The sequence below is a fragment of the Arvicanthis niloticus genome, chromosome 1 (genome assembly GCF_011762505.2).
Source record: "Arvicanthis niloticus isolate mArvNil1 chromosome 1, mArvNil1.pat.X, whole genome shotgun sequence".
In the NCBI taxonomy this organism is placed as follows: Eukaryota; Metazoa; Chordata; class Mammalia; order Rodentia; family Muridae; genus Arvicanthis; species Arvicanthis niloticus.
Window position 1 is genome coordinate 99,811,417 of NC_047658.1, and position 15,410 is coordinate 99,826,826.

The 15,410-nt window shown below is 37.7% G+C and overlaps 1 protein-coding gene across 8 annotated transcripts in view; it reads left to right on the plus strand.

Moving 5' to 3' along the window:
• Nucleotides 1-338: 338 nt before the first annotated feature.
• Nucleotides 339-15,410, plus strand: part of Zranb1 (zinc finger RANBP2-type containing 1) — a 56,834-nt gene continuing 41,762 nt past the window's right edge. The window contains exons 1-3 of one of the 8 annotated variants that reach the window (XM_076912141.1): nucleotides 339-728; nucleotides 1,654-1,838; nucleotides 6,202-6,330. The gene's annotated coding sequence lies outside the window, so the exon portion shown is untranslated. Of the gene's footprint in view, nucleotides 1,243-1,653; nucleotides 1,839-6,201; nucleotides 6,331-13,315; nucleotides 13,502-15,410 lie in introns of all 8 variants that reach the window. The other 7 variants (XM_076912133.1, XM_076912147.1, XM_076912135.1 and 4 more) reach the window with 7 other exon arrangements.

Below are 15,410 nucleotides of genomic sequence, written 5' to 3' on the forward strand. Positions count from 1 at the left end.
AAAGGTTTTAAACCGTCTAAGGAACCGCCAAGCAGCCTCCCAGTTAGCAAACAGCTCACTTCTGAGACGCAAGACTCGCGCTTGATGCAAAGCTCTGGCGACTCTGCTGCAAAGAGCGGACGGCGGCCCGGGAAACCCGGCTCCTACCTTCCAAGCTCATCCCGCAGTTACACTTGAGGATACTCTCCACCCCGGAGGACGCGTCGCGAACCGCGCGCGCCGTAGCCTCACAATTAGGACGCACGCTGTTGACGTCACGACAGCGGCCCGCCTCCTGCGCCGGGAAAGAAGCGGTCGCCTATTGGCTGCGCCTCTTGAGGTCTCGGGACCAATCACAGGACGGTGAGCAGCAAGGTCCAGTTCCTGACGTTGTGCGGCCGCCTCGGGGTTTATTTAGCTCTAGGGTCCTGCTCGCCGCCATTCCGAGTCCTCAGCGCCCGAGGCCGTCCCCAGTCCGCTCCGCCCCTGTCCCCGAGCCTCGGCCCCCGCCTCCGCGCCGCCTCTCCGCCCCTCGGGCCGCTGGGAGCCGCGCGCGGGCCCGCGGAGAACATGTCCTGACTGAGGCGGGAGGGCGGAGGCGGCAGCAGCGGGGTGGGCGGCGGCGCCGAGGGAGGCGGAGAGGGGCCGGGCTCGGCTCGTCGCCGCGGGCCGTGCGGGAGTCGCCGCCGCCGCCGCGGCCGCCGGGCGCCGCGCGTCAGACGGGGAGGAGGAAGAGCCGCGGCTGCCAGGTAACCGGGCCTGGGTTGGGGGCGCCGCGCCACAGGCCCCTCGCGGGTCGACCGCGGCCTGACTGGGCGTCGCGGGGCACAGGCTGCCGAGCCTCCGGGCGACAGCGTTGCGGGATAGCGCATCGCAGGCCCGGGGTTGTCCGCTGCCGCGCGTCCATCTTGGGCTTCCCGGCGCGGGGACAACCCAGGGGATGAGAGAGAGTGGCCCGCCCGGCTTGTTTACCGACCTGAGTTGGCCGCGGTCGGCTGCCTGGCTGGCGCTGCCCTTCTGCCCGCCTCATTCCGTCAACTGGGATTCCTCCCGAGTCCGGGTGTGTGGGTCTTATTCCCACTTCTCAGTAGGCCGTAAACACCCGGATTCATCGCTCTAAGTTGGTGCTGGTCTCCAAACTTGTGTTTTGGTCCCTTGTCCACTTTCTCTCCGCCTCATACAGTGGCCTCCCGTTGTTGCCTAAAGCAAATCAGGATGAGAGTTTATGTCTGGTGGCCATGGGCAGCTGGAACTCCGCTCCCGGTAACGATCGCTCTGTGCAACTACCTTGTGGTTTTTGTTGTTGTTGTTGCTCCTGTTTTGTTTTTTCTGCTCGTATTTGGCCGGTCATTGCACAGACAAAAGAGCTGTATTACTTGCTGTTAGCGCCGGGAGAGGCAGTTTAGGTTAAGCAGGAAGTTTGAGCCCGCCCATTATCTTGGAAACACTGGTGTTTTGAAATCACCTTGCTTAGAATTTTGTATCTCAGCCCCTCGATTTTCCCTTTCGGTTACCCCTTAAGTCACTGTTATAAGCCCCTCCCCCACCCCCACACTGCTCGCAATGTTTGGTCTCTGTATAGTTGACCTGTGATGATGTTAATAAACGTGATGTACAAATATTTGGAAGTGTTATATAATGAATGGCTCCTGCACCCTGCGGTCTCTCTTTCAGTTGACTCACTATCAACTTTTGGTACATGCATGGTACCTCTGTTGATCAAACATGGGTGACTTTGTTTACATAGAGAAGACAGGGGAGACCGGAGGATCTTTGACAGAGGCCATTCGAAAGTTGGCTGAACTATGCTTGGGAAAAGTAAAGCTGGATCCTGTTAAATATTATTTAAATTAAACGAGGTAATTCGAAAGTATATTTAGAAGTCCGCTTTCTTGATTTTTGGGGCTCTTAAAAGTCTCATTAAATTTTTGTAACTTTTTTTTGTCTGTGAGGGGTTATCTTTGGGCAGTAATGAGACATCTTACTTTTTGGGGGGAGGATGTAATTTGAACGCCATGGGAGATTTTTACTGGTTGCTGTTTTAACATCCTTTTATTAATGATGTTGAGCATTGGGGCACCCATTTATTTACTCTTGAAATGTGTTTGAGGTTATATGATGTACTTATAATTCATGGTAATATATTTTAAACTAATGGCCTCGATCCATATCTTTGTACTGATAGGGGTTGTGGAATATCTCTTTTAAAGTCTGAGGATTAAGCTGGGCAAGGTAATGAATGCCTTTAACCCCAGCACTCAGATGGCAGAGGCAGGCGGGTCTCTTGAGTTCTGTGCCATTCTGGTCTACAGAGCAAATTACGTGACAGTCAGGGTTATACTGAGAAAACCTTTCCCCCCAAACCATAAAAAAGTAAATAAATAAATAAAGCCTTAAGCATTAACATTAATTCAGTTGTACAATGTTTGAGGTAAATTGATTTATGTGTAATTGATACAGTGAGAGCCATTATATGTACTTTATATTTACATTGCTTTTATAAAATCAGTTAAAACTTAAATGTAGTTGCAAAAGTAGGATGTAACTTTTTATATAACTTGGTTTGGTTTTATTTGAGCATTGTTTATGGCTTTCTTTTCTTCCCTAGAAATATCTTCTTGTTTGAATACTTTTTCTTCCAGTTTGTGGTGGTTTATTTGGAATATTGATGTTCCCCTTATACCTTGGGTATATTTTCTGTATTTAAATACGCTCTAATATATCCTTTAATCTTAATTCTTCTTCCCTATGTGAAGCTCAGTCCAGCTAAACTTTCCAAATTGTTTCTGTGAAGTCCCTCCTTTATTGAAGTCCCTCTTGGCCTTTATTTATTTTTACCCTTTTTTTTTTACTGTACATCAAGTTAAGTGCTATCTCCTAAGAACCCCTTTGAGAAATTAACCTGGAGGGATCTGTTTGTTCTTTTGTATGAGACTTTCCACTTTTGTTGTTGTTGTTAGTCTATGGTAGTGTAGATTTCTTTTTATGACTTCTGTTTCCCAACTATATTTTTTGGACTCTGAAAATTGGTGTTCGTATTTTTTAAGGCTCTGAGAAATGAGTTTGTATCTATGGAGACAGTATAGTTGGCTCTGAAAATACAGTCTAACAAAGTATTTCTAGTTACAGAGCTATTTCAGGATATACAATTTGTATGCTTTCTACTGTGGGAGTTTCTGGGATTTTTGATGATTTATGAGAGAAAATATTTGAAACTATGGTTATGTCATAAAAAATACTTGCTCAGTATGTTTACATTTGTTAGCACTGGTTTTTACTAATACAAGGTCTTGACATTTTTCCATTGTCTATGCTATATTGTTCAAATGAAAATCTCTGGTTTTATTCACAGCGTCTAAGGTAGTTACTTGGCTTTGGTGCTAGTGATGTGAACGGTAGCTATTTTGTATTTGTATGCAGATGACATTTATCATTTGAAGGAGGAGTAATCTGTAGCCAATTTGCATTTCTAACCTCAGATGCTGATGGATTGTACAATTGATCAAAAGGCAGATGAGGCAGGGGAGTATGATTTCATTGCTACCTGTCAGTATGGTTAGAAGAAAACATAAAACTGGCCTACAGTATTCTTATATACCAAAGATAATACATGTAGTTACATAGTAGGTAAGTGGATACTTAGGCATTTGGAAAATAGGTGTGTGTGTGTTTCTGTTGAGTAAATTTCTTGGCAGTAAATTCTCCTGATATGTGTCTCTGCCTTCTGTGAAAACTCACCCTTTTATAGTTTGTCAAAATATTTTTTTCTTCAAATGTCTAATTAAAAAAATATTTTGTGTGTATGGGTGTTTTGCCTGCCTGTTTGACTGTTTACTACATGCATACAGTACCCTTGGAAGCCAAAAGAGAGTGTCATATACTCTGGGACTGGAGGTACAGACAGACACTTGTCAGACACTGTGTGGGTTCTGAGTCTCTGGAAGATCAGCCACTGTTTTTAACTGCTGAGCCAGCCTTCCAGCCCAAAATTGTCTAATTTTTATAAAATAGTTTTAAAAAATACTTTTTAACCTTTATTTTATGGGAATGGGTATCCTGCCTATATGTTTGTCTGTATGTCTGTGTGTGTGCATGTCGGATCCCTGAGACCTGAGTTACAGACAGTTGTGAGCTGCCATTCGGGTGCTGGGAATTGAACCCAGGTCTTCTGGAAGAGCAACCAGTACTCTTAACCCCTCAGCCATCTAGCCCCATAAAGTTGTTTATATAAAAACTTTTTTTTTTTTTAAAGATTCATAAATCTTTCCAGTATAAATGAAGCTAACACTAACCTTTAATAAACTTCCTGAGATGTTGGGCGTTTTTACTAGGCTACTTGAATTTGTAAAAAGCACTTTCATGGACCAATACCAGTAATGAGAAGAAACCTAGATCAGTTTATCCTATTAATAATTAAGTTAGATCCTTTACTTCATATCATTTATAAATTTTAACTCAAACTGATTATAAACATAAATTTAAGAGCTAAACTATAAAATATTAGATGAATTAAAGTTTCTAGCCTAATTTTTTTTGAATATGGATGTTCATTCAAGTAGTAGATTCTCCCACATATGTTGAAATTTACTGAACTTTAAGTCTAATTCTCAATTATAAGTTGATTTAGGACAGCATTTTTTAGATGTGTGGCAAATTCCCTGCTGTGTAGATAAAGGAAAGAGTCTTTATTTAGTGCTGCATATTGTGCTGCAACAACACATTTGCAGTTGGAATTCAGAAGACAGTATATAATTGCTGTGTTTTTTTTGTTTTTGTTTTTTTTTTTGTTTGTTTTAAATAAACCTCTTCAGTTCTTTGCTTTCTTGTTTAGGACATATAATCAACCTTTTATTTATTTCTCTTTGTATTTAATGAAGCTAAATCTTATCTATTTATCTGTCTGTCTGTCTGTCAGATTTCTTTTTATGGTCCAAGGTATCAAATTTAGGGCCTTGTACTTGTTAGGTAAGCATTCTAACTCTGAGCTAAATCATAATCCACCCCCCCACCCCCACCCCCCATTTCTTTTTGAGTATTTTTTTCTGTGGCCCAGACTAACTTTGAATTTGTAATTACTCTTGCCTTAGCCTCTTTGCTGGGATTATAGCTGTGTGTCACTATACTTACTGTAAGGTTTATTTAATAAAATAGGGAAGCTACTGCAATTCTAGAACTACTTTTTATTTTTCTAGGGGATGTTCTCCTTTGATAACAATGGAATATTGAGTTGCTATTGACTTATTAATAAGTAGCTGCCATGTATAGACACTGTTTGAAGAAAAATAAATTTTTCATGGTTGAATATTAGAAACAAACCATAATTTACTTAGCTAAGTATTATGAGAGATAATTGTCTTGCTTAATACTGATCATAGTATTTTCACTATTAAGTATGATGCTAGTATAGGTTTTTTTTTTTCAAGATGTTCTTTAGCAAGTTAAGTTCTCTGTACAGGCTCTTTGTTTTCCTTCCAAGAAAGGTCTTTCTGTATAGTTTAGGCTAGTTTTAAACATGGTCCTTTTGCTTTAGCCTCTTAATGCTGGGGTTACTGGTATGTACTAAAATGACCGCTATCACTGAATTTTTAGTACTATTCTATATAGCTTGCTAGGAAGAAGCATTTTTTTCTTTAGCCCATTGACTTGATAGGTTCCATTAATTTTTTGATATTGAACCAGCTTGTTGATTTAATTATTTAATCTTATTTAGATACATAACTCTTTCCATCCATCTATCCATCCATCCATCCATCCATTCATCCATCCATCCATCCTATCTTATCAGTTTTTCAAGGTAGGGTTTCTTGGTGTAGTCCTGGCTCTCCTGGAAATCACTCTGTAGACCAGGCTGGTTTGAACTCAAAAGATCTGCCTGCCTCTGCCTTCTTAGTTCTGGGATTAAGACTTTTTCCACCAGGCCCAGCTTTTTTCTTTTTCTTCCTTTTTTCTTTCTTTTCTTTTTTTCTCTCTCTCCCTCTTTCTTTCTTTCTTTCTTTCTTTCTTTCTTTCTTTCTTTCTTTCTTTCTTTCTTTCGCTCTTACTGTGGCTCATTGCAGGCCCAGACTGGCCTTGATCTCACAGAGATTTGTCTGCCTCTACCTCTTGACTTCTGGGATTAAAGTTTTGTATGTTATGTGTAGCTCAGTATATTTTGTAGATTTGTATGTCTATATAAACCTTTCTCTTTTTTTTCTTCTCTTCCTCCTTTCTTCTTTGAGACAGGTTCTCATGTATCCCAGGCTGCTCTAAAACGTGTGGATTTCTGATCTCCTGTCTCTACTTTCCCAGTGCTTGAATTACAGGCGTGTGCCATCATGCCCAAGATGTAACCCATGGCCTTGTTCATGCTAGGTGAGCCCTCTACCAATTAAACTACATCCTAGTTCAGTAATACTGAGATGTTGAGAAGGCAGCATTTTACTACTTCATTTTTTTTTTCTGAGGTATACTCATCTGTGGAAGTTTAGGGGAAGTTTGATTTGTATTTTGATGTATTTCTCATTTTTTATTTTTATATATATTTTTTTAAGATTTATTTATTTATATGAGTACACTATAGCTATCTTCTGACACACCAGAACAGGGTATTGGATCCCTGTTACAGATGGTTGTGAGCCACCATGTGGTTGCTGGGAATTGAACTCAGGACCTCTTGAAGAGCAGTCTGTGCTTTTAACTCCCGAGTCATCTCTCCAGCCCTATTTCTCACTTTTCAAACCATACCTATATTGTATTACTAAATTACTACAAATTCTAAATTGTAGAATAGATTGTTTTTCTTTATAAGACAGGATCTCATGGTGTATTTCAGACTAGCTTGCTACATACTGTGCAGGCTGACCTAGAACTTGTGTATAGTGATCCTCCTACGTTAGGTTTCTGAGTGCTGGCTTTGTTAGACATATGCTACCACTCTCAGCTAGATTCAGTTTTTTGCAAATAATAAAATAATTAGTCAATTAAATAATAAATTAAGTGATATGTTTTTGATTTCTAAATCCAAATTGAATGTTTTATGTCACTTATATTCATCGCTTAAAAGTTATTCTGTAAAATTGCAGGAAAAGTTTTTTTTAAACATTTACTTTGAATTTTTTTTACAATCCAGTAAATAGTTTATAGACCAATGTAAGTCCCTGGACCATGATTTTTCAGGAGGATTGTGTTGTTAGTCTCAAATATTTTTTTTTTTAAAACAATCTAATTCTTAATTTTCAGTCTAGAATAGCTTAATGATCTAATTAACCACCTCAACTCCTTATAATGAATATTCAGGGACTTGTACATACTAGGTAAGTGGTTTATTACTGAGCTACACGTATAACCCATAAAAGCTCCTTATAGTGAACATTTTCAAACATACACAGAGACCAGGACAGTGAGTTCTCATGTGTCCATAACCTTATCATCAACACATGGCCAACACTGTTTCATTTCTTGGTTTTCTACCTATTCCTTGGGGATTATTTAAAGACACATACTGTGAATATTTTAGTGCTGATTTTCCTCTGCCACTGGATCTATCCCTGTGACAGCAGGCTTGTGCCTCTGTGTCTATATCTTATAACTGGCAGTCAGGTAAGAGCCTTGATAACATTCTATTTCTATTACCATTTATATTGTTTAGTACTTTTAATTCATGGTAGTATACTTTGTGGGCATTTAGCAGCATTAGAGACAGAGATCAGGTTTCTTATAACAGATTAAATATTCATTATGTTTTAAAATTTGAGCTTAACTCAGTATATTACAATGGAAATAGAAATTTTATTTTCATCATTATTGGAAATAAGATATTTACAAAATTTATTTGTTTTCAAAAGTGAGTTTTACACAGAAGAACAGAGACTTTGCTAACTAGTATAATACTATACTGGAGAGCACATTATTTAGCTGCCTTTTATTTTTACAAGTGAGACGTTTTTGTCTCTAACAGATACATACATAGAGTCTGCTTACTAATCATATGGGCAATCATTCCATGTTTATCTTTAAAGCATGGTCATCTGTAGGCTTTGAAATTTCTATACATACCATTTAGATAAACTCACTCATTTTTCACTTGGCTGAATAAAATGAAAGGCTTTTTAAACTGTTACTAAGATAGCTTGCTTTTTTTTTTTTTTAGATTGTCAGGGTCTCACTATGTAGCTCAGGCTATCCTGGAACTCACCATGTAGACCAGGAGGGTGTTGAAACTCACAGAGGTCTGCCTGCCTCTGCCTCCTGAGTGCCGAATCTTTTTTTTTTCTTTCTCTAAAATCTGGACTGGTATATATTAGTCTAAAATCAGGCTGTCCGTAGGCTCCCATGCCCCTATTATAGGTGGTGAATTTAGTGTACTTTAAAAAAAAAAAAATCTAGGTTTTGCTTAGTTGTTTAACTTTTTAGACATTTTCATAGTTAAAATCTAAAAAAGAAAATATGAACAAAGTGTCTGTAACCAAGTTTGTTTGTTTTCCAGAGTGTGTAGGTATTGCCTATTAGTAGTCTCAGAGGGATTGCTCAGCAAGAAACACAGGCAAATTAATAGTTCAAGTTTTAGATAGTGGGAATAGGCCATTGAATGTGTGTGCTTGGATACAGAAGGCCTGGATTCAGATTCTGGCTGTACCACTTAGTGATTTTTTTTTTTTTTTTTTTTTAAAGGGTAGTCTCTGTGCTTTGTCTCCAGTCTTTAAAATTGGATATAATAGTTCTGAGGAGTAAATTGGTTAATATATGTAAAATGCTTTGTACAATGCATAGCAGTATTAGCAGTTACTGTTTACTTGTTGAACAGGGCTGACTTTGGCAGAATTGTGACAGACAAAGTTGGCCTAGCTGTTCACCCACTTATAATGCTTGGAACAAACAGTGCTTTTCAGTCTGTTGCTCTTTTGCACTTTTCTTCATGATGTCCTTTGTTGTCTCTGCAGTGAAGAAAAAAATCTTCATTCTGTTTTTATTATCGCACTATAGGAATCATAAGGAATATGATCTAGTCTAGCTTACATTATTAAGTAACAAATTTTAAATAACTTGTTTTGAGGAGGGGGTCTCATTATGTAACCCTGTTTGGCATGGAGCTTGCTTACTTTGTATACCAGGCTGGCCTTGATCTCACAGAGGTCTGCTTGTTTCTGCCTGTGTGCTGTGTTTAAAGATATGTGTCACCACGACTGGTCTAAATTATGTGTTTTAATATAATTTTAGTTCAAATAACTTTTATGTTTCTAATGAGTAACAGAAGTTGAATTGGTTTAAGGGATTGGTATTTTGAAACAAATGGTAAATCTGAGTTGGCATTGCCTTGGAGTATTTTAGCCGTTTGCTTCTGCCACCTTTTATAGCTGTGTTTCATATTATACTTTATATAAAAGTTTTCAGACACTACCTCCTTCCCCTGTCAAACAGGAAGCCCCTTAGCATCTGATAAAAAGCTGCTATTAGTGAGCTAGATACACTTTCTAATGGCCTTCTTAAGGGTGCTTTGTAATTTGGGAATCTGTTTGCAGTCTCTTCAAGAGAATAAAATAATGAAAAAAGTTTTGAACATGTTAAGCCCATCATCCTTCTTATGAAAGTTGCCTTATTCTTTTATGATTCTCAGGACAGAAGCCAGGATTTCAGGCATGTGATATTGAACTCCCCAGCCCTTTTTTTTATTTAAATGCTGGATTGAGAATGTACTCTCAAGATTAATTGTTCCCTTTCTATGCACATCTAAGAAGACTGTAAATTTTCAACTAGTTATATCTGTCTACTCTTTCTGATTTGTAAAATGATTAGTTTTATTTGAGATTGTAATTTGAGGTGCAAGACTCTAGTTATGGTAAAATTGAGTTTACTATATAGTGAAGGATGGATATATATATATATATATATATATATATATATATATATATATATAGTATTTCTTGCTTCTTTTCTCATACTAGCAACTAAAATGCTTAGAGAAAGTAAATTTTGTATTTAAAGTGACAAAGTTGGTAAGTAAATAGAATTCCTGAAATTACTAGTAGATAAAAAGAAATGTCACTATTGTTATATGCTAAAATAGATACAATTGTAAATAGCTATCTTCTAGGTATTTTTTATTCTCATCAGTGGATTACTAGTTCTGTTTAATGAAGAGGGAGAAACCTGTCAGAATTCTTTTACTATGTTATCTTCCATAGTTAATACATTCTTTTTTTTTTTTTTTTTTTTTAAGACAGTGTTTCTCTGTGTAGTCCTGGCTGTCCTGGAACTCACTCTGTAGACCAGGCTGGCCTCGAACTCAGAAATCTGCCTGCCTCTGCCTCCCAAGTGCTAGGATTAAAGGTGTGCGCCACCACTGCCCGGTTTAGTTAATGCATTTTTACCAGATTAAAATAACACATTTTAGTGGGGCTGGAGAGAATACTGAGTGGTTAAGACAATCTACTGCTTTTGCAGAGGACAGGAGTTGTGTTCCCAGTATTCATATCAGCTTACTCTGCATGTGATGTAATTTTAGTTTCAGGGGCACCAGCACTCAACATGTACAAACGCATAATTAAAATATTTGAAAGAAAAGACAGGTTTATTTGGAATGAAGATAGGTATTCTAGCTGTAGTATGGGTAATTGCCTCAGTTAAATAATGGCATAGTGCCAGTGTGGCCAGTGTCATTCTGATAGCCGCTACTTACCTTGAATTTATTTTGTCCTATTTTTCACACACTCTTGGGAGGATTTTAGCAGGTTTGTTCAGCTCAGTGTTTGATAACAGGTGACTCTGCAGTAGGTAACCATGACTTCTGTAGAGGACCTATGTAGTATTTTCTGAAGATATTTAATTGACTGGGACTATAGCTCAGAGTACTTGCCAGCACATGCAAAATAGGATTTTATTCCTTAGTACCACTAACGAAAGTTAATGATTGTAAAAAATTTGTACTTATGCCCTTTATGTACCACTATTCAAATGATCAGCTCATGGGTTGTCATAGTATTTCAGGTTGCTCGGATTTTGAATACAGAAGTCTGGTGTAGAATACTTTCAGGTAGCAAGGAATGGAACAAATACTTACTGAACAGTTTATTATTCTTAGTAGTCTAGTGCCTTTAAACCAATGATAGTTAAAATATCTGGCAAATCATGTGGAGTGAGCAAGACTTGATGATACCATCTTCACATTTTATTAAAAAAATTAGTGAATATAAGCTAAACAACAAAATTTCAGGTACTCAATAAAAGTGTTTTGTTTTCTAATTCCAAAAAAGAAACATGAATTTCTAATGAAGAATTCAGTTTTGGATATGTTAAGTTTGAGATGTATACTAAATAGTTGAATAGATGTTCTGTAGGCAGCTGGATTCGTTAATCTGAACTTGGGTAGAATTTGGGAATCATCAGCATATAGGTAGTATTTAAAACCCACAGACAGTGAGTGAGCTGACCTATCAGGTACAGTATTTACTGCCAAAGCTGATGACCTGAATTTGATTCTTGTAACACACATAGTGGAAAGAGAGAATTGACTCCTGAAAGCTCTCCTCTGACCTATACAGGTGTATTGTTGAATGCTGTGTACATGTATGTATACAAATAAATAAATAAATAAATAAATAAATAAATAAATAAATGCAATAAAAATTAAAACCCACAGATCTATTGAAATTCCTAAGAGAGTGAGTTGGTGGTTTGAGAAGTATTGACCAAAGAACTCTTGGTGCCTGAAATCAGAAATGAAAGCCAACAAAGATTAAGGGAGGATAGCTAATGAGAAATAGAGGAAGCCAAAGGTAGTTTTTGAAATCTAGTAAGAACAGTGTGTTTAGTTGTGGATCAGAGGACCAGAAGGCTTTAGACTATGCTGTTGGACAGATTTTATGTTTTTTTTTTTTTTTTCCTTCCCAGAGACAGAGTTTCTTTGTGTATCTCTGGCTGTCCTAGAACTCACTCTGTAGACCAGGCTGGCCTTGGACTCAGAAATCTGCCTGCCTCTGCCTCCCAAGTGCTGGGATTAAAGGCATGTGACACCACTGCCCGGCTAAAACATGTTTTTTCTTTTTCTTTTTTTCTTTTTTTTTTTTTTTGAATGGTTCTTGTTTTTTTTTCCTCATAAGTTATTTACATTCCAAATATCAAAGTAGCAGGAAAGAAATGTTTTATAATTTATTATGCAAATTATTTATATTATAAATTACATTGTGTTTATGCAGTACATGTTCATTTATTTTTGGGACACTGTCTATGTAGCCCAGGCTAGCGTGGACATTGACATCCTTCTGCCTGTACTTTACCAGTACTGCGATTTCAGGCATGTGCCTACATACCTGGTCAATATTTGTTTGTTTTTATAAGTTAAAATTTATTATTTTATGTGTATGGAAGTTTTGCCTGCATGTACATTTGTCTGTTCATCACTGTGTGAGTGGTGCCTGTCTGTGGAGACCAGAAGAGAATGTTGAATTCCCTGGAACTGGTGTTATAGATGGTTGACCATGTGAGTGTTGGGAGTGGACCCTGGGTCCTCTGGAATACTCGAGTAATTGTGCTCTTGATTGCTGAGCCATCTCTCCAGCCCATTGTTTATAATATATAGGGGGTGGAATGGGAGGATGATCATGGTTTCAGTGAAACACTTTAGATGTTTGTTGATACTTACATAACTGCCATGGTGCGATTTAGGGGGAAATTGAGTATAGGTAGCTTTTGACAGTTTATAATCTGGCTAGCAAGCTAAGAATATATCTCAACTGTATTAAACATGAACCCTAGTCTAAAACCTCAGGTAGAAAGGAGGTACTTCATTTGCTTTGTTTAAATCAACTTGATTTGAACTCTGAAATCTCTTGGCTGGAAATTCAATGTCAGTTATTCTTGGGGGCTTCCAGTTCTTAGGTTTGGTTTGGTTTGTTTGTTTTTGGCATTATTCATTTTAAGTTCTCTGGATAAAGTGATGTTTTTCGTTGTATACCATAGGGTATTTTCTGGTTTCTCTAGCTCTGCTGTCTGGCTTGGCTCTTTATTTGTTTTTTTAAAATAGTGCTGGGTGCTAGAAATTAAATATGGACGTTGGAACATGATAGGCATGTTTTCTATTGCTCAGCTTTGTCCCCAGCCTTTGGTTTTTTGAGACACGATTTGACTGTAGCTCAGGTTGGCCTTGTGCTTGTTGTCATTCTGTCTTTTGATTCCAACTATGATTACAGACATGCACTGTCTATCTTGCTTTAAGAAAAAAAAAAAACAAACTTAATACTGTCTCATAAGCACATTCATCAAGGTCTTGATACTTCTGCAGTTATACCCATGGAATTGATCTCACTCTCTATAATTTCTTCTGAGATTGCTCAGAAGCTTCACTGTTGTTTTTTTTTTCCAGGTCACTGAATGTGATGCGATCTGTATTTTTTTGGTCTTATAAAATACAGCATGCTGGTCTGTAGGTCTTGTCTCTAAAATCCTTGAGATGGGGCTTCAAAAACTTGTTTGAAAATTGGTGCAAGTGAATGATGGAAGAAAAACTTTTGAATTGATGCCCTGGGAATTAATCATAAGAGGAAATACAGTAAGTCCATGTCAGTAAAAGTTTGGTGGCTTGAAAGGTGTTTGGAATGATCAGAGAACATCCTATGAAAGCGATGAGAGGTAACTGAGTTTCAAGGTTGAGCATATCTAAGGCAATGACTTCATATGTGCATCTTTGTGAGTGATGACAGGTCTATAAGTTGAGGGTATGTGTAGTGTATTTAGAAGTGAATGAGTAGGCTTATGTGTTACAGGAGGGAGCTGAGAGTTTATATTGTTAGAGAAAGCTTCAGACAAGAGGATTGCTGTGATGACAGACAGCTGGATGTATTTAGAAAACAAAGATACTTAGGGAGTCTATTATAAAAGTAGTTCTGACCTGAACTAAGGAAGGATTGATGCCAGTGGGGTGGAAGCAAATAAATGATCAGATAGAAACCATTGGAAGAAAATTTGAACAGAAGGCAAATTCAAGGTGATTCTGAGATTCTCAGCTGGGTATAGGGATATGAACGGTGTCATTTGTGGAAACTGAAGAAGTCAGGATAAGAGTTTATTGTGAGAAGAAGATAAAAGGTTTAATGGGGGAGGATTTGATAAGTTATCTGAGGCCTAGAATGGGATTAGATTTGTAGTTAGGGAGTTTTCCATGTCAGCAGGATACTGTTGTAGCACCATGGCTTTTTCCTTATGATTATTGTAAAGAAGACAGTGATATAGGAAGATGAGAAAAGAGAATTTGAGTGGGGATTTTGGCTTAAGAGTCAAGCAGTGCTTTCAGTTTTGTTTTTTATTATATAGTTCAGAATCACTTCTTGATATTTAAGAGAATCTGAAATTTGTGATTGGAATGCCCTCTTTTTAATTTTCTGTAGTCCTCTAAGATGGCTTGTGAGCATTTGTAAGTCTCCACAGCTTTATATTAATAATTATATACATACAGTTAGTTAATTTTATGTTAAGAAAGTTAAAAGAGCTGGGTGGTGGTGGCACATACCTTCATTCCCAGCACTCAGGAGTCAGAGGCAGGCAGATCTCTGTAAGTTTGAGCCTGGCTTGATCTATAGAGGGAGTTCCAGGACAGCCAGGGCTATACAGAGGAACCCTGTCTTGAAAAACCAAAACAAAAAAGTTAAGTTAAAAAAAAAAACAGACAACACTTAATTACTGCTGTCATTAATTCTTTTGAACAGTTTCTCATTTGAAACTACTAGCAACCGAGAGTCTCTGTTTCTTAAAGAGTTTGTACTCGATGAGGATTATTCACATGTGATCTTTTATTTATGTGCTTATTTTGTTTTTGTTTTTTTGTAGTGATACAGGTGACTAAACCTGGAGCTTTTTGGCATGCCAGGCTAGCACTTCACCACTGAGCTATACTGCCATTTCATTTTATAAGGCTTTTAGTAGAGGATCGGGATTGGTAGTATAATACCTGTTGCTTTGAGGCATGAATTAAATGTGGCTTGTTTCTTAAATGTTTAGTAATACTTCATAAATAAAACTTAATATAATTAATTAAACAGGATAATATATTTAAAAATTATTTTAGGTGCAAGTGTTTTGCCTGAAAAAATATGTGTGTGTGTGTGTGTGTATGTATACCAGCTGGGAACTAAAACCGAGTCTTCTGCAAGAGCAAGTGCTTTTAACCAGTGAACTATCTCTTCAGGCCAAATAAAAACTATATAAAAATTGGACATAATTGTGTCTCTCTTAAGATAAATGTTACTTGGTTCAAGTCCAACACATACAATTTTGTGGATAAATAAATCCAGGAGCTAAAAGAATATTTTAAAAAACTGTTATGCAGATTTTATTGTATCAATTAATTGAAATATGAATCCTTGGATAGAGTTTGAAATCCCAGATTGCATAGAGAATTAGAATTATTAAGTTAAATGACTTATTTATAACATGTTAATTTAACATGATATTTATTCACAGTT